Source organism: Macrobrachium nipponense, chromosome 8 (assembly GCF_015104395.2).
Source record: "Macrobrachium nipponense isolate FS-2020 chromosome 8, ASM1510439v2, whole genome shotgun sequence".
Lineage (NCBI taxonomy): Eukaryota > Metazoa > Arthropoda > Malacostraca > Decapoda > Palaemonidae > Macrobrachium > Macrobrachium nipponense.
This window is the reverse complement of record NC_087203.1, coordinates 29,640,355-29,663,545: the sequence shown is the minus strand read 5'-3', so window position 1 is coordinate 29,663,545 and position 23,191 is coordinate 29,640,355. Positions and strand designations below refer to the sequence as shown.

Sequence of the window (23,191 nt, the reverse complement as noted above, 5' to 3'; positions counted from 1 at the left end):
TATAAAATATCACTGTTAAGAAAAATGTCCACTCCAACAACTTACATATGGAAATACATACTGTATAGCATACCTGTATAGAAGAATCAGAAACAAATGTAACTTAAACAGATACTAACTATTAAATTGGAGCTAAAAACACTGTAAGCAATATTAAGTTTCTTTACATTCTCCCTTAGGTCCCAAACTTTGTTTTATTCTTCTCCTGTGCTGTTCTGCTTTTCTCTTTTAGCCTCTTCTCACTCGGGTGTCTAACTTATTTTAACTTTGCTTTGTTTTATTTACAAACTTTCAGATCAAATCCATGGAAGAACCCCAAAAGTGCCTAGCAATGTTGACTTAGTGGTCTTAGTAAATTGTTCTGTGATGATGATGATGATTATTATTAATCATATCACTAAGACTGACCAAAGGGTCTTCAACACTATCTTTTCCCAATAAATTGCAGTTCTGTTATATGTAGTATACTTAATTACAGTATATAACAAACTCATTTGGAGTTGGTGAAATTAAGGCATTAGTGTTAAGTGGTACACTAATAATGCTGAATTACATAGTACTCTACAGTACTATAAGGAAACTCAGCCATGTGTCAGATAGATACAGTACAGTACATATGTACATACCAGTGTCTAGCCTTCTGATAAGTAACAAAGTATAGCCTACAGTAGTGCTTGAACATTTTCCAGTTACCCCTCAGATGACAGCAATTTTATTGGAAGATAATTATCTGGAAATGCATCCCATTAAGTAGGCAACCTAGCAAAAAACCATCAGTTTTAATATATTGTTCAAGATTTAAGCTAGAACCAAGAAAAAAGTAAAGTCTTTTACCGAAGTTTAATGCATCTATACAAGTCGCCCCTTCCACTTTGGAGGAATCCATTCTCCTTTTTCTTTTGAAAAAGCTATCTCTTCTCCCATTGGTTGTTGGAATTAACCCCACAAGGACTGGAGGAGGAGCTTATCAAGAGAAAGCTTCAAAAGCCCTTGAACCCAAGAGCGGAGTCCTCAGAAGAACACCAGACCTAAGCCAGGTCAAAGCCTGGCTTCTTACCAGACACCGCTGCCCACCCCACTCCTAGGCCTGGCTTTCCCATGCTTTGGGAAGCCCCAAGTATATTTTAAAAGTCCATAGTGCCGAGAATCCAAGAAGACGACCAGCCTCATTACTAAGGTACTGTAAGGGAAATTCCATTTCAACCAGGGAATTGTTTTTACCTTTGTCTGTATTTCATTTCCTTTTTTTCCAGAGCGACTTGTGTAGTGTTTCATTCCCCCCTCGCCATCTGGGCTCAATTCTGAAATTATTCCCCTGAGATACTAGTAACATCCCCCTAGTGAATCTAAGCCACGAAATAGTGTTCTGCTGTGTAAATTTCCCAGTCATTTCATTCCCCCATGACTGGCCTTTTGATTGAAAGAACGCAGTGAGTAACGTTCGCCCTCGTGTGCTCCCCTGCCTTATGCCTGTGTCCTCTATTTGCAGACAAACGCTGTGCCTGGCTGTGGTAGGAATTGGAAATCCGCTGAAGTTTGCAATCTTGATCCGTTGCGCAATTTTCCTAAAAGCCGTGGCCGGACTGCTCCCCCCACGTGTTTGGGTGGACTGAAAAGCAGTTCACCTGCCTCTTGTGTTCCTGGAACTCTGTAAATTCCTGTGAATATAGTGCTTTAAAACTGAGTCCAGCTTTTGTGTAAATTCCTCCCTCCTCAGTAAGACTGGCCTTACGCCTGAGAAGTTAGTTTTTTTCTTTGTTCAAACCCCTTGTCCTCCAGTCAAGGCCTAAATTTTCAATGTAATTGTATTTCTGGGAGGAGACGAGGTGGAATTTTGAATAATATCATCAGTAACATACCAATAAATACCATTCAACAATATCTGCTAATACAGTAATAGCTCGCCTTATCACCCGTCTATACATATCAGCTACATTTAAATGATAGTTTTGTGCTAGGTTACCTACTTAATGGGATCCATTTCCAAATATATTCTTGGGTGAGCCCTATGCCTATGAGACATTTGTTTGGCAGCCTCTAATTAGCTGGTACCGGAAGGTAGGCGGCTTGCTTAGTGTCCCATATTTTCATCTGTAGCTTAGACAAGTAGCAATATATTTATATTTCTTCATTTATCTCACGTTTTGCCCAAAATAGGAAAGTTTTGGTCATACCATAGAATTTGGTATTAATTGTACAACTAAATCATGATTTCATGAAATCAATATGATAAAATAGAAAAGAATTAAAAGTAAAAGTGAAGAGAGGAGCATTTAATTCTTTATAGACCTGTTTTTACATAACAGATTTTGCACCATTCATGCAATCAAGATGAAATAAAACTTGTGCTTTCATACAATAAATTCACCCTGAATATGCTGATGCTTAGATTTTAGATGCATGATATATGAAGAGAAAATGAAGAATGTCTTATTATGTTGCATCCATACTTGATTCAATCTAGAAGCCATACTTGCATTGGTCCTCTCAGCGAATGGTGATGAGCCGTTGACAGTTGTCGATTAGCGATACAAGATGTTTGCAGTTTCAACAATATTTACCATATTATTATGTCATTAAATTTTCTATAAAAAAGTGCACATAATTCCCATTATGACTGCTGAACATTTTCATTCCAATATCAATATGTCTGTATGTCTGGACATATCTGATAAGAAAAAAATAAGCAGATGGATGCATTTGGTATCTTTAGAGATCTAAGCATACCCTGGGAAATTCAGTCCAGGGAAGAATTTGAAATCTACAAACAGACTTTGCATACTTCTAATCAACCTAAGCTTTCATCAGGTTGGTTTCAGTACATATAGTTTCTCATCTTCTAACATGAATACATTTTCAAGCGAAAGAGATATCAGACCTTAATTTGAGTGGTATGAAATAATGATCTCAGTGGAGTAATGAACAGCAAAGAACTAAGCAAGATTGTTTTTCTTTTCAGGCTGAGTCAAGTATGAGTGCAATATATAATGCGACATATTCTTCATTTTCTCTTCACATATCACACGCATCTAAAGTCTGAAAACCCAGCGTCCTCAGGGTGAATTTATTATAAGAAAACACAAGTTTTATTTCATCTTGATCGCATGAATGATGCAAAATCTGATGATAAGTAAAAACAGGTATAAAGAATTTGCTCTTCTCGTCACTTTTACTTGTAATTCTTTTGTGTTTTACCTTATTGATTTCAGGAAATCATGATTTATTTGTACAATTAATACCAAATCCTATGGTATGACCAAAACATTCCTATCTTGTACAAAACGTGAGATAAATGAAGAAATATAAGTGTCGCTATTTCAATGATACTTTCTCTCTTCTCAAACATTTGTTTACAGATATGTCCCTGTATCTTTCATTCTGATCATTTATCATACAGAGGACAGAAAACTCAAAATATAACTAAAACAAATAATGTACAGTGGACATTTAGACATACGTACATACTGCTTAAATTATCAATGATAAGTGCAATTTTTTCAGAGAATTATTAAACTAAAGACTACTTAGAACAAAAAATTAATGATATCCTTTCAAGTCTTCCCTCATTTCAATAACTGCAAAATATCACTTGACTGAAAGCTATGTGTCCAATTATGTATTTAAAAAAAAGGTCATGTCTGTTTTATAGGCAAATGAGCACAAAAGAAAATCTACCAAAAATGGGCCATCTTAATCAAATTTCTCAAAATAGCTGTAATCTGCCATCAGGTTACTGAAATCTCTGAAACTGATTTGGAAGGGTTGGCCATGAATGGATACTTTTAAAGCACGACTGAGGTAAATATGCAGGAAAGGCTAAACGTGTATATCATGAGTGAGGGAGATACAAGGGTCTTATAATTTGGTACTGCATATGTATCAACCTCTGTTTTCTGAGATAAATACTGATCTGAATGAACACACGATTACTATTAACTTGTAGATCAATACTGATTGTCAAGAGACAACAAAGAAACTGTACTGCTCGTTAATCTTTACGGAACAAATTGACTTTGTGCATTCTTGGTTATTTTTTGTGATCATCACTTGTGCTTTCTGTGAAGTCTTCCCTATGCACCTATCTTAATTTTATTTTGAGCATGTTTGATGTAATTCCGGGTTTTGTGCAGACAGATTTACTATGTCATCTCTATAATTTTGATTTAATCTGGCATTAGCAAATCCAAGGCTAGGCTTTTAAACCTTCTAATGTTCAATCTTCATAGCCTTACTCATGCCTGCCAATTTTACTGATTTCCAGCTGTCTACACCCTACTAACTTTGTAAGTAACCCAAACCCATCCAACTAAGTCCCACTAACATAGGAAGTAACATATGTGCCTAGACCTGTGTAAAGTATTACCATAGTATCTTTACATGGTATCTAAAATTATTCAAAACATATTTATTGCAGTAAATATATACAGCACTAGACATACCGTCAAAATACATACACGAAATATGCAAGTTACAATGTTACTGTACAGCACTAACTCTTGGATGTGAACTACAAAAAGAACTAATTATTGTATGTTGATTTGGAAAAAAAAAACAATCCCCTAACAAAAATGTTTTTTATTTTTTATTCATGGAGGTAAGATTTGAAGCGAGCAGCGATCCTATCTCAACTTTGTGATGTACCAGTTTTTCTTCTAGCCCAGAGTTAACTGAGAGAGGGGTGGCTTGAGGTGGGCAGAAAATGTTAAGGCCGTAGGTTTGTTAGCTATGAAACATACCAATTAATTTAAATTTAGCATTTGTTCATATGTATGTGGAAATACCTGGGTCCTAACATTAGGATACTCACTCTTGAGGGAGGGAAGAAACCCCTGATCCGATCTGGGGATTCAACACACCTGGTCATACTTCTTGAATAACAAAATTCAAAGGAAGAAGACTTAAACCTCTGATCTGTTAGATATATGTAATGGATATCCAATGGTCACACTACTGGGCTTAGTCCAATGCAGAAACAATTCACTACATTAGATGAAGTTAAAGATATATTATATATATATATATATATATATATATATATATATATATATATATATATATATATATATATATATATATATATATTATATATGTATAATTATATATGGTATATAATTATATATATATATATATATATATATATATATATATATATATATATATATATATATATATATCTTTAACTTTATCTAATGTAGTGAATTGTTTCTGCATTGGACTAAGCCCAGTAGTGTGACCATTGGATATCCATTTCAATCTATTGAAACCGTAAGGAGTTATTTCTTCTCTCTCTCTCTCTCGTCCTCTCTCTCTCTCTCTCTCTCTCTCTCTATCTCTCTCTCTCTTCTCTCTCTCTCTGTATTTTAATGAAAATATACAGTAATTTGTGAATACACAGTGTTGCACATGAAAAAAGTAAATTAGTGATAATTTTAGAGATACGGCCCTAAGAAAAGTTGCAAATTAGTAGTGAAATTTCCCTGTGGACATGTTTTCAAGAACGTCGTTCCGGCTTACGACGATTTTCGGGTTACGACGCGTCTTAAGAACGGAACCCCCGTCGTAACCCGGGGACCGCCTGTATATTATATATATAATAAATTATATATATAATTATACATATATATATACATATAATATATATTAATTATACCATATACATAATATAATATATATATATATATATATAATATTATAATTATATATATAATTATATATATACAGGCGGTCCCCGGGTTACGACGGGGGTTCCGTTCTTAAGACGCGTCGTAACCCGAAAATCATCGTAAGCCGGAACGACGTTCTTGAAAACATGTCCACAGGGAAAATTTCACTACTAATTTGCAACTTTTCTTAGGGCCGTATCTCTAAAATTATCACTAATTTACTTTTTTCATGTGCAACACTGTGTATTCACAAATTACTGTATATTTTCATTAAAATACAAGAGAGAGAGAGAGAGGAGAGAGAGAGAGAGAGAGAGAGAGAGAGAGAGAAATAACTCCTTACGGTTTCAATAGATTGAAATGAATGTCTGTAGGCAACTTTTTCCCCCTCCCATAAATACATATATTTCTCCAGAGAAGAGAGAAAGAGAGGACTGTGCAATTATGTTTGTCTGCCTATCAATTCTTTTGCTGAGAGCGAGAGAGATAAGAGGAAATAGAAACACCAAATGTATGACAAGTATCTTGTGGGGGAGGGAGAGAGAGAGAGAGAGATGAGGAGAAGAGAGAGAGGAGAGAGAGAGAGAGAGAGAGAGAGAGCGAGAGAGAGAGAGAGAGAGAGAGAGGAGAGAGGAGAGAGTTGTCCTTACAGTATTTAAAAGAGAGAAATGGAATGATTATTGTATTTAAAATACTCAGATATGAATTTTGTACTTATTGTATTATTTTTGGAAAATATTAATGATAACTTATTACATACATGTCCATGAAAAATTATCTCATCTCAGTAAGAGAGAGAGAGAGAGAAGGGAGAGAGAGAGAGAGAGAGAGAGAGTAGAGAGAGAGAGAGAGATGAGAGAGAGAGAGAGAGAGAGAGAGAGATTACATAAAACCATTAAATTCGTTGACCATTGTATGGCATTGTTAAGCTCGAGTGTCACTCGAGTTGAGGTGGGGAAATTGATACAGAAAAAGACAAAGGAAAGAATTTTCTTTTGAAATTAGTTTATCGTATTATTACTACTTCTATTATTATTATTATTATTATTATATTTGAAAATATAATAAACACGTGCATTCTACCATAAAAATTCTCTCATCTCAGTAAGAAAGAGGAATTATCCTTACAAGTGAAATGGAAAGGTCATTTTCATCTCTTTAAAATACGACCATTATGAATTTTTGTAATTAAAGTAAAGTTTATTATTATTATTATTATTATTAAAAATAAAAAAACTGAAATTATCAATAAACATTTACATACTAGTACCATAAAAATTCTTTTCATCTCGGTAAAAGAGAGAGAGAGAGAGAGAGAGAGAGAGAGAGAGAGAGAGAGAGAGAGAGAGAGAGAGTGCTTATCTCTCTCTGTTCTCTCAAAAAATACTTATAACGCTTCCAGCGAAAGAGCGGGAGGGGAAGTTACCACTATGACCCATTATTATCTTGTGTGGCAAGAGAGAGAGAGAGAGAGAGAGAGAGTAGAGAGTTAAAACCTTAATTAAAAGTGACATGGATAGATTAGTACGTATTGTATTTCTTTCAAAATACTATCACATATGAATTTTGTAATTACAGTTATTATTATTATTATTATTTGAAAGTATTAAAAACAAATAGTACAAGTACATAAAAAATCTCGAGTCTCAGTAAATGAGAGAGAGAGAGAGAGAGAGAGAGAGAGGATAGAGAGAGAGAGAGAGAGAGAGAGTGTCAGGACCACGTGATTGCAACACTGCAGCTCTTCCCCAGATTTTCCCCCCTCCATGGCTGTCACAGAACTTGATATATCTGACAGTTTTAGTACCTGAATCTGAGAAAAGGTTACTGGAAGTTACTTGAAGAAAGACTGGATTTCCTTCATTCTTCCATAATTTTTTAAATATAAGCTAAAATCTTACTAATTCACTATGGTATTTTCGTTAATGAATTGATATTATTGCTGTATAAATTAATATTAATATTGAAAATAGTAAATCATTTATTTATCATACTAAAAAACATATATCTTTGTAGTAGAGAGAGAGAGAGAGAGAGAGAGAGAGAGAGAGAGAGCGAGGATGAGAACTGTGCTAAACTATAAAGGATTCTTATCTTATCATAGTATGTGTTTTTTAAAAAAGCAATCGTAAACTCAGAGCCCGGTCGGAAGCAATCAGCGTTCCGTAACCCTCGGAACAAGGCGTCGTAACCCAGGGCGGATTTTTCAATGAATATTTAAGAAAAAGCGTCGTAACCTCAGAACGTCGTAAGCCGGACCCGGTCGTAACCCGGGGACCGCCTGTATATATATCTATATATATATTATATATATATATATATATATATATATATATATATATATATATATATATATATATATACATATATATACATATCATACATATATCCATATTATCCATATATATTATATATATATATATATATATATATATTATAATATATTATAATATATATATATATATATATATATATATATATATATATATATATATATATATATATATATTATATATACTATATATGCTATATATATATATATATATAATATATTCTATATATATATATAATATATATATATATCATATATATATATATATATATATAATATATATATATATATATATATATATATATATATATATATATATATATATATATATATATATATAATATAATATATATATATATATATATATATATATATATCTATAATATATATATATATATATATATAATATATATATAATATATCTATATATATATCTATATATATATATATATATATATATATATATTATATAATATATATATATAGATATATATATATATATAAATATATATAGATATATAAATATATATATAAATATCAGTATATATATATATATATTATATATATAAATTATATATATATATATATAGAATTATATAAATACTATATAATTAATATTATATAATAATTATTAATAATATATAATATATATATAATAAATAATTATATATTTTATAATATATTAAATATATATTAATAATATTTAATATATAATTAATATATAATATTATAATATATATATATACAGGTGGCCCGCGGTTAACGGCGCAATCGCTCAACAGCGAATCGGTTTTACGGCTATCGTCAAAATATTCATTAAAAAAATAAGGCGTTTTAAGGTATTTTTATGGCACAATTTTCGGTCAACAGCGCCGCTAGCATCGTTATGTCTAATGAGTTCATGCATTTGTAGAAATACCGTTCAGCCCATAAAGGTTATGCAAATGATATTAAAAAATTGTATTGAGAGTTATTATATAGGTATTAGGGTAAAATATATGCCTCTGATGCTGTTCTATGCCGAAAATATTGAGTTAAATGAGTGCAAATTTAGCTATGGATGTGTCGATTTATAGATGTGTCGATTTATAAATGTTCATACTTTTATGTTTAAAATGTGTATGAAAATGTATTACGTATAGGTATTTTTATTTCTGCACATAAATATGATACAAAGGCAGCTTTTGAAACTGCCCTTCATATTATCAAATACGATGTTTTTTCAGTTCATTGTTGTAAGCCAACGCCTGCCGCTCTTCTCAAAATATCGAGTTAAAAAAAGTGCAAATTTAGCGATCAATGTGTCGATTTTATAAATGTTCATGCTTTAATGTCTAAAATGTGTATGCAAATGTATTATGTATAGGGTATTTTTAATTCTGCGCAGAAATATGATACTAAGGCAGCTTTTGAAACTGCCCTTCACGTTATCAAATAAGATGTTTTTCGTGTTCATTCTTGTAAGCAGCTGCCTGCCGCTCTTTTACTGAGATGAGAGAATTTTTATGGTACATGTATATATGTTTATAAATATTTTCAATTAATCATAATAATAATAATATAACTGTAATTACAAAATTCCTATGTGATAGTAATTTTAAAAAATACAATATTCTACCCATTTCACTCTTTTAAATAAGGAATACTCTCTCTTGCCACAAAAGGTATGTATGCACATAAATTAACATTTTGAGAGAACAGAGATATAAACACTCTCTCTCTCTCTCTCTCTCTCTCTCTCTCTCTCTCTCTCTCTCTCTCTCTCTCTCTCTCTCTCTCTTTTTTTACTGAGATGAAAGAATTTTTATGGTACTAGTATGTAAATGTGTTTATTGATATTTTTCAGTTAATAATAATAATAATAATAATAATAATAATAATAATAATAATAATAATAATAATATTAATAATAATAATAATAAAAGCAAATCATGGTGATGAGATCTGACTTGAGTAAACTGAAAGAGATGGCAGAAAAAGGCTAAGAAGCAAGAAAACAAGGGAGGAACTCAACGAGAAATACAAGTACAAGAGAGGGGACTAAACAACACAATAGAAGATATAAAACAGAGGCTTAAGGCCAAAGCACATAAGATCCAACGGTACATGAAACAGGAATAAGGGATACCAACAGAACAAACTATTCGGAACTAACCAGAAAAGACTATACAGCCAACTAAGAGGGGAAGACAACCACCAAGAAATTCCTGAAGCCGAACCAAGTAAGAGACTCTGGGAAAACATATGGAGCAATCCAGTATCACACAACAAACATGCAACATGGCTCCAGGAAGTCAGGAAGAAGATACAGGGAGAATAAAACAAAGATTCACAGAGATCACGACAGACACAGTCAGACACCAACTAAAGAAAATGCCAAACTGGAAAGCCCCAGGTCCCGATGAAGTCCATGGATACTGGCTCAAAAACTTCAAGGCCCTACACACCCACGAATAGCAGAACAACTCCAGCATTGTATCTTAAATCACCATGCACCCAAATGGATGACCACAGGAAGGACATCCTTAGTATTAAAAAGACAAGAGTAAGAGAAAATAGCCAGTAACTACAGGCCTATTACCTGCCTACCAATAATGTGGAAGTTACTAACAGGTATCTTCAGTGAAAGGCTATACAACTACCTAGAGGACACAAACACCATCCCCTACCAACAGAAAGGCTGCAGAAGGAAGTGTAGAGGCATAAAAGACCAGCTCCTGATAGACAAAATGGTAATGAAGACAGTAGGAGAAGGAAACCAACCTAAGCATGGCATGGATAGACTATAAGAAAAGCCTTCGACATGATACCACACACATGGCTAATAGAATGGCTGAAAATATATGGGGCAGAGGAAAAACACCATCAGATTCCTCAAAAATACAATGCGCAACTGGAATACAATACTTACAAGCTCTGGAATAGACTAGCAGAGGGTTAATATCAGGAGAGGGATCTTCCAGGGAGGACTCACTGTCCCCACTACTCTTCGTAGTAGCCATGATTCCCATGACCAAAAGTACTACAGAAGATGGATGCCAGGTACCAACTCAAGAAAAGAGGCACAGAATTAACCATCTGATGTTCATGGACGACATCAGCTGTATGGTAAAAGCATCAAGGAAATAGATACCCTAATCCAGACTGTAAGGATTGTATCTGGGAACATCAGGATGGAGTTTGAATAGAAAAATGCGCCTTAGTCAACATACAAAAGGGCAAAGTAACAAGAACTGAAGGGATAAAGCTACCAGATGGGAGCAACATCAAACACATAGATGAGACAGGATACAAATACCTGGGAATAATGGAAGGAGGGGATATAAAACACCAAGAGATGAAGGACACGATCAGGAAAGAATATATGCAGAGACTCAAGGCGATACTCAAGTCAAAACTCAATGCCGGAAATATGATAAAAGCCATAAACACATGGGCAGTGCCAGTAATCAGATACAGCGCAGGAATAGTGGAATGGACGAACGCAGAACTCCGCAGCATAGATCAGAAAACCAGGAAACATATGACAATACACAAAGCACTACACCCAAGAGCAAATACGGACAGACTATACATAACACGAAAGGAAGGAGGGAGAGGGCTACTAAGCATAGAGGACTGCGTCAACATCGAGAACAGAGCACTGGGGCAATATCTGAAAACCAGTGAAGACGAATGGCTAAAAAGTGCATGGGAAGAAGGACTAATAAAAATAGACGAAGACCCAGAAATATACAGAGACAGGAGAATGACAAACAGAACAGAGGACTGGCACAACAAACCAATGCACGGACAATACATGAGACAGACTAAAGAACTAGCCAGCCATGAAACGTGGCAATGGCTACAGAGGGGAGAGCTAAAGAAGGAAACTGAAGGAATGATAACAGCGGCACAAGATCAGGCCCTAAGAACCAGATATGTTCAAAGAACGATAGACGGAAATAACATCTCTCCCATATGTAGGAAGTGCAATACGAAAAATGAAACCATAAACCACATAGCAAGCGAATGTCCGGCACTTGCACAGAACCAGTACAAAAAGAGGCATGATTCAGTGGCAAAAGCCCTCCACTGGAGCCTGTGCAAGAAACATCAACTACCTTGCAGTAATAAGTGGTACGAACACCAACCTGAAGGAGTGATAGAAAACGATCAGGCAAAGATCCTCTGGGACTATGGTATCAGAACAGATAGGGTGAGACGTGCAAATAGACCAGACGTGACGTTGATTGACAAAAACAAGAAGAAAGTATCACTCATTGATGTCGCAATACCATGGGACACCAGAGTTGAAGAGAAAGAGAGAGAAAAAATGGTTAAGTATCAAGATCTGAAAATAGAAATAAGAAGGATATAGGATAAGCCAGTGGAAATCGTACCCATAATCATAGGAGCACTAGGCACAATCCCAAGATCCTGAAAAGGAATCTAGAAAAATGAATCATTTTATAATAATATAAAGTTTCACTTATACTTACCCGGTGGTTACATATAGCTGTCGTCTCCTGACGTCACGGCAAAGAATTTGAAATTCGCGGTAGCGCTAATGGTTTGACAGGTGATCCCTCTACTCCCGCCCTCTACCGGGTAACCGGGAACCATTCCAACAATAAATCAGAAGTTTCATGCCTACCTGTCCATAGAGGGGAGGAGGGCGGGCTTCGTTATGTAACCACCGGTAAGTATAAGTGAAACTTTATATTATTATAAAAATGTCATTTTCACTTATATAACTTACCCGTTGGTTACATATAGCTGATTGACACATTTAGGTGGTGGGACAATGGCAGCTAAAATAACAACTGTTGGAATTATCCGAAGATATAGGTTCCTTACCTTTAAAGACCGCTGACTCAGTGGTTACTGCCTCTGTAGTCTGCTGGTCTTTATTGTACCGACAGGATATATGGATCCGTGCGTCGGACACAATAATAAGTACTTGCCGTTGAGGACGTGACCGTAACGGACAAGATATAAGCCCCTGCTCATGGGCGCAGTACAAATCAACCACAAAACAATACAATGAAAAACGAGGGATCACCACAACCGTTTAAGAAATATACCAGACATTAAAAGACTGAAAGATACTCAAAAAAACTCCCTGTATCTTCAGACAACCTTAAAAATACAAAAAACATAATCAAGGAGAAAAGTTAGTGAGGATGGGATACATCCTTCTCTCCCTCACCCAATACCGTGTCAGTCACAATGAATGGCCCCAATGTACTGCAATTTTCATATGTGGTTTGCAAATCTGTCAGATAATGAGATGCGAAGACAGAATTGCTTCTCCAATATGTAGATTTAATAATGTCCTTTCAAATAACACATTACATCTAAAGGCCATAGACGTAGACACTGCTCTAATTTCATGAGCTTTGACTTTAAACACTTTGATATCTGAGTCCTGACATTGTCCGTGTGCCTCAGAAATCAAATTCCTTAAAAAGAAGGAGAGCGCATTTTTAGAAAGAGGACGAGAAGGATCTTTCACTGAACACCACAGGTTATCACTCTTACCTCTTATACCTTTGGTCCTTTGCACATAATGTCTAAGTGCTCTCACTGGACAGAGAAGACATTCAGCTCATTAGGCCCCACCACTAACTCCGAAATGTTCTTTATAGAGAAAGAACGAGGCCAAGGACGTGAGGGATTTTCATTCTTAGCCAAAAACCCCAGCATTGATGAGCAAATGGCATTGCCCTTAGCGAATCCAACTCTCTTATCAATAGCATGCAGCTCACTGATTCTTCTAGCTGATGCTAAAGCACAAAGAAAAAGGGTCTTCCTGGTCAGATCTCTAAAAGAACTAGAGGAGATCGGTTCGAATCTATCTGACATCAGCCATTTAAGAACTACATCCAGGTTCCAAGCTACTGTTCTTGACTCCTTTGTCTTGGTCGTATCAAAGGAACAAATCAGGTCTGAGAGGTCTTGATTATTAGAAATGTCTAATCCTCGATGTCTGAACACAGAAGACAACATAGCTCTATAACCCCTAATCGTCTGGGTAGAAAGCTTCTTCTTCTCACGAAGAAAAAAGAAGGAAGTTAGCTAACTGAGCTATAGAGGTCTTAGAAGACGAAATTCCTTCTTCTTTGCACCAAGCTCTGAATTGGACCCACTTAGCTTGGTACACTCGGAATCAGAGGATTCTCTTCTGGGTCTAGCAATAGCCCTTGAAGCTCTCTTTGAAAATCCTCTCTTTCTGAGGAAATGCTCGACAGTCTGAAGGCGACTAGTCGAAGAGCGGACAAGTTGTGATGGAACCTCAGAAAGTGGGGCTGTCTGAGTAGATCCTTCCTTAACGGTAACTCTCTCGGAAAGTCTGTCAACAGCAGAAGTAGATCCGGAAACCATTCCCTGGCCGGCCAAAAGGGGGCTATCAGAGTCATCCTGACGTTCTGATGACCTCTGAACTTTGCCAGAACTAATCTTAGCATTTTGAAAGGTGGAAAGGCATACAGATCCAGATTTGACCAGTCCAGAAGCATGGCATCCACTGTAAAACGCCTCCTCGTCTGGAACTGGGGAGCAATACAGTGGTAGACGAGCTGTCTTGTTTGTGCGAAGAGATCCAACTGAGGACATCCCCAAATCCCCCAAAGCTTCTTGCATATTTGAGGATGTAACGTCCACTCTGTGGAGAGGACTTGTCCTCTCCTGCTGAGAATGTCTGCCTTACATTCTTCGAAGCCTTGAATAAATCTTGTGCTCAAGACAACCTTGTTCTCTTTCGCCCAAATGAGTAGGTCTCTCGCCGCCTCGCACAGAGAGAACGAGTGTGTCCCCCCCTGTTTTTTGATGTAAGAGAGAGCCGTGGTGTTGTCTGCTTGAACCAGCACTACTTTCCCTCTTACCTCTGTCTTGAAGTGCATTAGAGCCAAATGAATCGCCTTCAACTCTTTTAGATTTATGTGCCAACTTCTCTGATGAATCTGCCAAAGTCCCGACACTTCCTTTCTCCCCAGTAAGCTAGCTCCCCACCCCTTTGTCCGATGCGTCTGACAAAAGCGTAAGGTTGGGGCTCAACTGGCTTAGAGACAAGCCTTCCTCTAGCCTTCCTTCTGATTTCCACCAAAGTAGGTCCTGTTTGATTCCTTCCGAGATGGGGAACACGAAGGAGTCTGGGAACTTCTTCCGCCTTTGCCACTTCTGCTTCAAGTAAAATTGAAGTGGTCTCATGTTGAGCCTGCTCAGACTTACAAATTGCTCTATTGAAGCCAAGGTTCCTAAAAGGCTCATCCACTGATTCGCCGAGCAAGTTTGTCTGACGAGAAATTCGTCTATTTTGTTCAGGCATGAGTCGATCCTTTGGCGAGACGGAAAAGCCTGAAAAAGAACTGAATTCAGTCTCACTCCTAAATAAACTATCTCCTGAGAAGGAGTGAGACATGACTTTTCCTTATTTACTAACAAACCTAGGCTTTCCGTCATCCTTAAAGTCTTTTGTAGGTCCTCCACACACTTCTGTCTGGACCTTGCCCTGAGAATCCAATCGTCTAGATACATGGATATTCGTATCCCGTCTAGATGAAGCCACTTTGCTACTGACGACAGAACTCTGGTGAACACTTTGTGGAGCTGTCGACAGGCCAAAGCAGAGGGCCCTGAACTGATAAATGCGGCCCTGGAACACGAATCTCAGGAATCTTCTCGATTCCGAATGAATCGGAATATGAAAATAAGCGTCCCGAAGGTCTATGGAAACCATCCAATCTCCAGGATGAAGAGCTGCTAATACCGATTGGGTCGTTTCCATAGAAAACTTCGTCTTCAGGAGAAAGACGTTCAGGGCACTGACGTCCAACACCGGTCTCCAACCCCCCGTGGCCTTCTTTACCAGGAAAAGGCGATTGTAAAATCCTGGTTCCTGCGGAGAGTCCACTAACTCTATGGCCCTCTTTGCCAGTAAGGCGAGAACTTCTTGATGGAGGGCAGCAAATTTTTCGGAGTTCTCCGAGTAGGCTGACAAATTCACAGGAAATTCTGTGAGAGGGGGTGCTTGATGAACGGAATGGTGTATCCTTCCTTCAGGACCTGGACCGTCCAAGGATCCGCTCCGAGATGAAACCAGGTCTGCCAGAAAAGGTGTAATCTGGCTCCTACTGCTGTGTGGAGGACTACGGGCCTACTTCTTGATGGAAGAGGGAGGTTTTGGTTTTAGAAGAGGCTCTACCTCTCCCACGAAACCTGGAGGAAGATCGAACGGGAGCTCTCCCTCGAAATGGTTTAGGAGCTTCCGTGGAGGGAGCACTCCGAGAAGCAGAAAGAACCGGAGCTATCTTCCTGGGCTTCTTCACTGACTGTGATAAAAGATCCTGGGTCGCTTTTTGTGTTAAAGATTGAGCGATCTCGCTCACAATCTCTTGCGGAAATAGGTGTTTCTTGTCCAAAGGAGAGAAGAGCAAGGCAGACTTCTGGTTCGATGAAACCCCTTTCGACAAGAAGGAGCACCAAAAGCTGTCTCTTCTTCAAACACTCCAGAGGCGAAAATGGCAGCGAGCTCCGAAGCTCCATCACAGATGCCTTTATCGATACAATCCAGTACCGAGGCAAAATCCTTCAACTGCTCCTCCGAAAGTCCAAATGACTTGACTTTCCTGGCCAGCGAAGCAATGGCCCAATCCAGGAAGCTAACAACTTCGAAAACACGGAAAACACTCTTGCAAAGATGCTCCAGTTCATTTGTTGAAAAGAAAATCTTAGCAGTATTAAGGGCTGCTCTGCGGGAAGAGTCCACGATACCTAGAAAAAGTCTCCCTGAGTGGAGGCAGTCACACCCAGGGAAAAAACTTCTCCAGTGTCATACCAGACACGGCTCCTTGACGAAAGTCTCGAAGGGGGAAGACAAAAAACATTTTTCCCCTGTTCCCTCTTCTCCAAAAGCCAAGCGTTAACTTTCTTGATCGCTTTCTTAGGCCGAAATCGAAGAGGCGAGACGCGTGAACGAGGACGAGGAGTCAGGCTTACTGTCCTTTTTCCACTGCGAACTAGGAGAAACTGGAACGGAAGGCGCTAAAGAATCTCCAAAGTTGTCAACGAAGGATCGTAAAAGGAGTTTATACCCTGACAAATGCTTGTCTTTTTCTGTAAGTCCTTCTCTTTCTTCCTCCAAATCCGAAGCTTCCTTCGACGAAACTGGCGAACATTCCATCAGAAGAGGAATCCTGTTCGGCGAAGTCACACCCTGACGCGTCCGAGGAGGGTGTGAGAAAGCAGGAGAAGACGTCTGAGCCTGTACTGAGACGTATCCAGGCGGCTGAGCTGGCGGCTGCGTTGGCGGCTGAGCTGGCGGCCGCTGGCGGCTGAGCTGGCGGCTGAGGTGGCGCTCGAGCGAGAGCCTGACGTGGCGCCATAGACGGAGTCAGGAAAGGAGTCCGACCAGGCGCCTGAAGTGGCGTCTGAAGAGGAGTCACATGGAGAGTCTGAGCCTGAAGAGGCGACTGCAAAGGAGCCTGCGAAGAGGACTGCACAGTAGTCTGCGGAAGATGTAAGGCGGTCGGGAGGCGCATTCGGGGACGAAAGAGACTTGCCAAAAAGCTCCAAGATACTGCCTAACTTGGCATTCATCTGTTCAAACACCGAAGGTTGGGGATCCACCGACGTAGAAGGCGCGGGAGGTGTAGAAGGATGATCCACAAACACGTCTGGAGCCGCAGGAGTTATCGCTTGAGGAGGCTCTGGAGAAGGCTCCGAAGGAATGTGTGCGTGTTCGGCTTCTCCAATTCTATGAGAGAAGGGCGATAAATCGAAACCGCCGGAGAAAAGCTTCAGGCTCCTCCCAAAAACTACAAGAAGGTTCGGCAGCCGCCACCTTCTTGGGAACCGCAGCAGGCGAAACATCGCGCGACCTTTTCAGCGGTCTAGAAGTCTTATTACGCCAACCTCTATAAGAGGAAACATCTGAACTAGAGTCACTTGACGAAAAACACTTCCTCGCAACACCTTTCCAATGGTGAGCGACAGCATCCTGGGATACGGCTACAGGATTGCTTGAGGGGGCGGCTGCTCGGGAGCAGGTCCCGCTCGCCTCCCTTCGGTTTTCGGCATTGCCCTCCTCCAGGATCTAGGGAGTTTGACAGGGGCCCTAGACCTAGGAGAACAAACGGGTCCGAACAACCACCTCCTCCACTACACTTGCACTAAGTAATTTATCACACTTAACTACCACTTCTTGCACTGTCTCACCATTTTCTGCATAGTGGTGAGGAAAGAGACAAATTTCGAGTCCATATCGGCTCGTAATACTGACACGGGATCGGGATCGGGAGATACAGATTCGAGGGCAGGAGCAACCACTACGGGGTTAATAGGAACAGGATTAATAGAATTCAGAGGAATATCCTGGCTACTCACTAACTTAGAAGAAGATCTCTGTGAAGCCTTTCTGATTCTATCTTTTTCTAACTTTCTCATATACTTTCCAGTGCCTTCCACTCATGAGATGTTAGAGACTTACATTCTTCACACGTATTCTCAAAAGAACATTCACGTCCCCTACAACTAACACAAGTAGAATGAGGATCAAGTGAAGCTTTAAGAAGTCTAGTCTTACACCCACTACTACACACCCTATACTGAACAGAGCCGGTGTCAGACATCGTGAAGAATTCAAAATAATTCCTAAAAAGGACAACAATATCAAAACCAAAATAACTATAGCGCTAGCAAAAAGATCAGTAAACTCAAGGTACATCACCAAAAGGAGAAAACCAAGATGATCAAATCCAAATTCCAACCAGCAGAGGAACCGTGTTACCGGTTCCGACGGCAGGAAACTTCTGATTTATTGTTGGAATGGTTCCCGGTACCCGGTAGAGGGCGGGAGTAGAGGGATCACCTGTCAAACCATTAGCGCTACCGCGAATTTCAAATTCTGCCGTGACGTCAGGAGACGACAGCTATATGTAACCACCGGGTAAGTTATATAAGTGAAAACTAGAGGCTGAAGTAGCTCCAGGACTCATGCAGAATAGTGTGATCCTAGAAACGGCGCACATAGTAAGAAAAGTGATGGACTCCTAAGGAGGCAGGATGCAACCCGGAACCCCACACTATAAATACCACCCAATCGAAGTGGAGGACTGTGATAGAGCAAAAAAAAAATAATAATAATAATATTATCATTGATGTCGCAATGAGAAAGATGATATGTACATGTATATAAGTTTCCTTTAAGTGAAAGTGTTGACAAAGTGAGTCTGGGGTGAGTGTGAATGAGAAAGAGTGAGAAGAGAGTGAGAGTGGGGGAAGTTTTGGATAATTTGAATTGTAGCCTAACAGAGTTGAGAGTACAGAAGAGACATAGAAGCCAGGTCAGGTGTTAGTGGGATTGAAGCAGACGAAACAAGGCTGGGTGATTCTAGTGCAGTTGGAGTAAGGGTCACTGAAGAAGAGGTGGTGCATGAGAGCCATGGACCCAAAGTCAAGGGCCAGATCCAGAGTATGAATGAGTGGTAAGAAAGGGATTTTGAAAAAGGAAAAAAAAGGGTATGAGATTTTCTTTATTTTAGTAGGGTAAATATGGTTGATTTTTTCTTTTTATTTTGTTTTAAATGCCAGTTGCTTCTGTGTGTACTGGGGTTTAGTTATTTTAATAGTTGTGATTGTTTTTTTCTTTTTTTACTTAAGGTTTGCTGAATCTCTCAGGGTAGAGTGATGTACGTACTCCCCTTCAACCAAGGTGTAAGTGACTTGAGAAGCTAAGATTGAAAGAGAGGACAATTACTGTAGAAGAGCTGTTGCAAATAGAAGAAGGGATAAGAAAAATGAAGTTTTTATTGTAAAACTAATATTGTAATACCTACCTGAACACCTGAACTGGCCCTGGTCACTTACCAGCCCGAACCATCATTTATTAAAAATTTACCAAATCTTTGGTTAAAATAAACGATCAGTGTTGCCAATCTCCTGGCAAACACCCTCGTTACCTAGTTACCAGCCCACCGCTAGTAGCCCTGCCTCACGGGCCGGTCACACCTGCCCTCTCACGTCATCATAACTCAATAACTCTGTATGAGAGGGGAGGAGGGTGGGAATCATTCAGGTGTTCAGGTAGGTATTCAAATATTAGTTTTACAATAAAAACTTCATATTGCAATACACCCCCTGAACACCTGAACTAGCCCGATTAACAAACATTAATTTGGAGGTGGGGAATCAAATCTGCCCGGCCCTCCACTGTACTAGTTGTCAGTCAATATAATGAGTACGCGAGTCAGTCTCAAGTTCATTTGTCACTCGTCCAAGCTAATCTCCCATGTGTGGCCTTCTAGGCCTGCCATATGTGGAGGGAAAAAACTCCCTGCACCTCTACCCTAAGGTCAAAACTCATTGAGTGCGGAAGGGATACAAACCTGTTTCCTCTCAGCTGGCTATGTGCCCTCACCTGGGAGTAGAGGAAAAACTGAAGACCTCCCATGTGGTCTCGGGCCCTCCTCATGTATGGAGGGAATCTGAAGACCTCCCATGTGGCTCTCGGCCTCATGTATGGAGTGGAATCTGAAGACTCCCATGTGGCTCTCGGCCTCTCATGTATGGAGGTTAACTGAAGACCCCCTATGTGGCCTTAGGCCTCTCATGTACGGAGGAGACAACCATGTCCATCGGTGCGTCTGCGACGGTGTCGCTCGATCGTAGTGATGTCCTCTTGTAGTGTTGTACCTGCCTGTCTGTACTCTGCCTGGTTGGCACTTGAAAGAATACCCTCAGATAGACCTAGACATGTTCTTTCCTATCTGTCCTAATACTTAAAATCCTCTTGTGATATATCATATCATGAATACCTTATACATATTCCTAATAGTCGCTCCCTACTCTAATACTAACTCAGACAGCAAGATTGTTGGGTTTAAAAATAGAATTTAGGCCAAAGGCCGAGTATTGGGACCTATGAGGTCAGTCAGCGCTGAAGGGAAATTGAGAAAGTTTGAAAAGGTGTGAAAGGAAGAAAAACCTCTGTTGCACAATGAGTCCAGTGTTAGGAGAGCGTGGAAAATAGGATGAGAGAATATGAAATCAGAAAAGTGAGAGAGAGAGAGAGAGAGGGGGGGGGGGAGAGGAGGCGGAAGAGAGCGAGAGAGAGAGAGAGAGAGGGGATAGAGAAACAGAGAGGAACAATCGTCTAGGATAAAGAGAGAATATAAAGTCAGGGAAAAAAGAGAGAGAGATAAAATCAGGGAAAAGAGAGAGAGAGAGAGAGAGAGAGAGAGAGAGAGAGAGAGAGAGAGAGAGAGAGAGAGAGAGAGAGAGAGAAATTACGATCGTCTAATATCTCCACCTCCGCAAATTGCAGCAAGTTAAAAGGGTATTATCTTAACGATAATACTCGTATAACTCCGTACAGCTATGAACAACCCGAACGAGAACTTGTTGCTAATGCGATCGACTCCTATAACAACATCACTTTATTGTATTGATCAGCGTGTGACAGTAATCGAATCCGATAGCAACATCCGTTATTGTATTCATCCGCGTGGGACGGTAATTACTGTATTCATGTTATAAATGCAGCTGAAGCTAATAAGGCAAAATTACGTTCATCAGCAACCTGGACAGAAATCCCGAGCTTTTGTATGAATTCCAACGCAGCCGTGGTAAAAGAAACTAATAGCATGAAAGAGCTCATTACTGTTGTTTTCACACAGACAAGGGACTAATAACGTATATAAAGTGTAAGGTTCGTAATACCTATGAAAACAAGTGAAAAACGAACTGAATCCTAAATTTAACGCCATCTAACCGAGGGAAAAACTAGCTTCCAATGAGACGTATCAGTCAAATTTTGGTCTTAAATTACATCTTAAGACGAACAGTATGACTTCGTTACATAAGTTAAGTATCCTGATATTCATTAATATGCTAACTAAGGTCCACAAAAAACATTAGCCGAGACAAGTGATATGGTTGAATCTGAAGCCAAGGAGAAAAAAAAAAAATAGACTAGCCGGCATCCTTGTCTGTCTAAACCACACCTCCTTACAATAGTGCTGTTTGACGACAAGCTAGTGTAATTGTAATTTAATTGAAAAGTAATAAAATAATATTTAAAGGTAATTAAATTAACTTTATTAGGCCTAATATTAATTTCAGTTGTCATGTAATTTGATAATACGACTGGTAATAATTTGTAACTGTAATTGACATAAGCTCAATGTAAATACTGACGGCAATAGTCTGTTAAACGTATGAAGACGTCATACATACAAATTCCTTATATCTGACATCTGATTATATGCCCCAAGATAGATACCTCATTGACTATATTAAATGTCAACATAGTTGAAGACACGTCTCCTTTAAGACGTTTGTACAAACTTGGCATAAGTGAGAGTGTTGTTACGTTAGTCATTTTAGTCAATCAGGAGAGAATGAGATGGATACGGCGACGCAAACCCGTATTCGTCATCCGCTGATTCCAGCGTGAATGACTGCCGAGTTTAGTGTTTATACTACGCCAATATGATGATACACAATACAATTATATAATGCTTTAGTCGGACAGAATCCGATCTTCATTCTGTTCGATTACATTCATATTAATTATCCTCAGATCGGATTCTCGTTCGTTTTCAATTACACCTGTATTGAATTATCCGAAGTCAAGAATGCCTTAAGCCTACAGCGTTAGCCAATATAAAAATAACTACCGATATGTTGTACAGCGAATACTTTAGGTTAGGCTAGGCTACTGAATATGCATACGATATATCATCGTGAACACTAGGCTAACCGTAGCTAGTTTATTCGATTTCTCTTCATACTGAATATCGTAAGTCAATATGCATTGAACGGAGAATTAGTTGATATTAACAATTATCGTATCGTATACGTAGAGGAAAGTAACCTTAAAGACGAAGGAGCATATCTGAAAGACCAACCCTGGCCTAAAAGCTTCTGATGCAAGGAACTCGAAGCAGGAAAAAAGCCTAAAGATGCTCTAAGGACACTGTGCCTCTAAAAACTACTACTTTTAATAGAAAACCGACCCGAAGAAGTCTGCACTTCTCTTCCTAAACTAAACACTATGTAGCCTATTATCCCTACTCATCTATATTCTGACCTAAGTTTTATCATCCTGAGAACTTACACGTCGAGGGAAGGGGAATCTGCTGCCAACACTGCCTGCTCCGCGCCAGGGGGACGGCGGATCCTGCCCTGTGGGCTTGCGGATCCCCATAACCCCCAG

General features: G+C 38.8%; 1 protein-coding gene across 3 annotated transcripts in view; it reads right to left on the bottom strand.

Moving 5' to 3' along the window:
• The window catches only part of LOC135222631 (uncharacterized), an 88,278-nt gene that overhangs the window by 31,206 nt on the left and 33,881 nt on the right, over window positions 1–23,191 (bottom strand). The window lies entirely within an intron of this gene.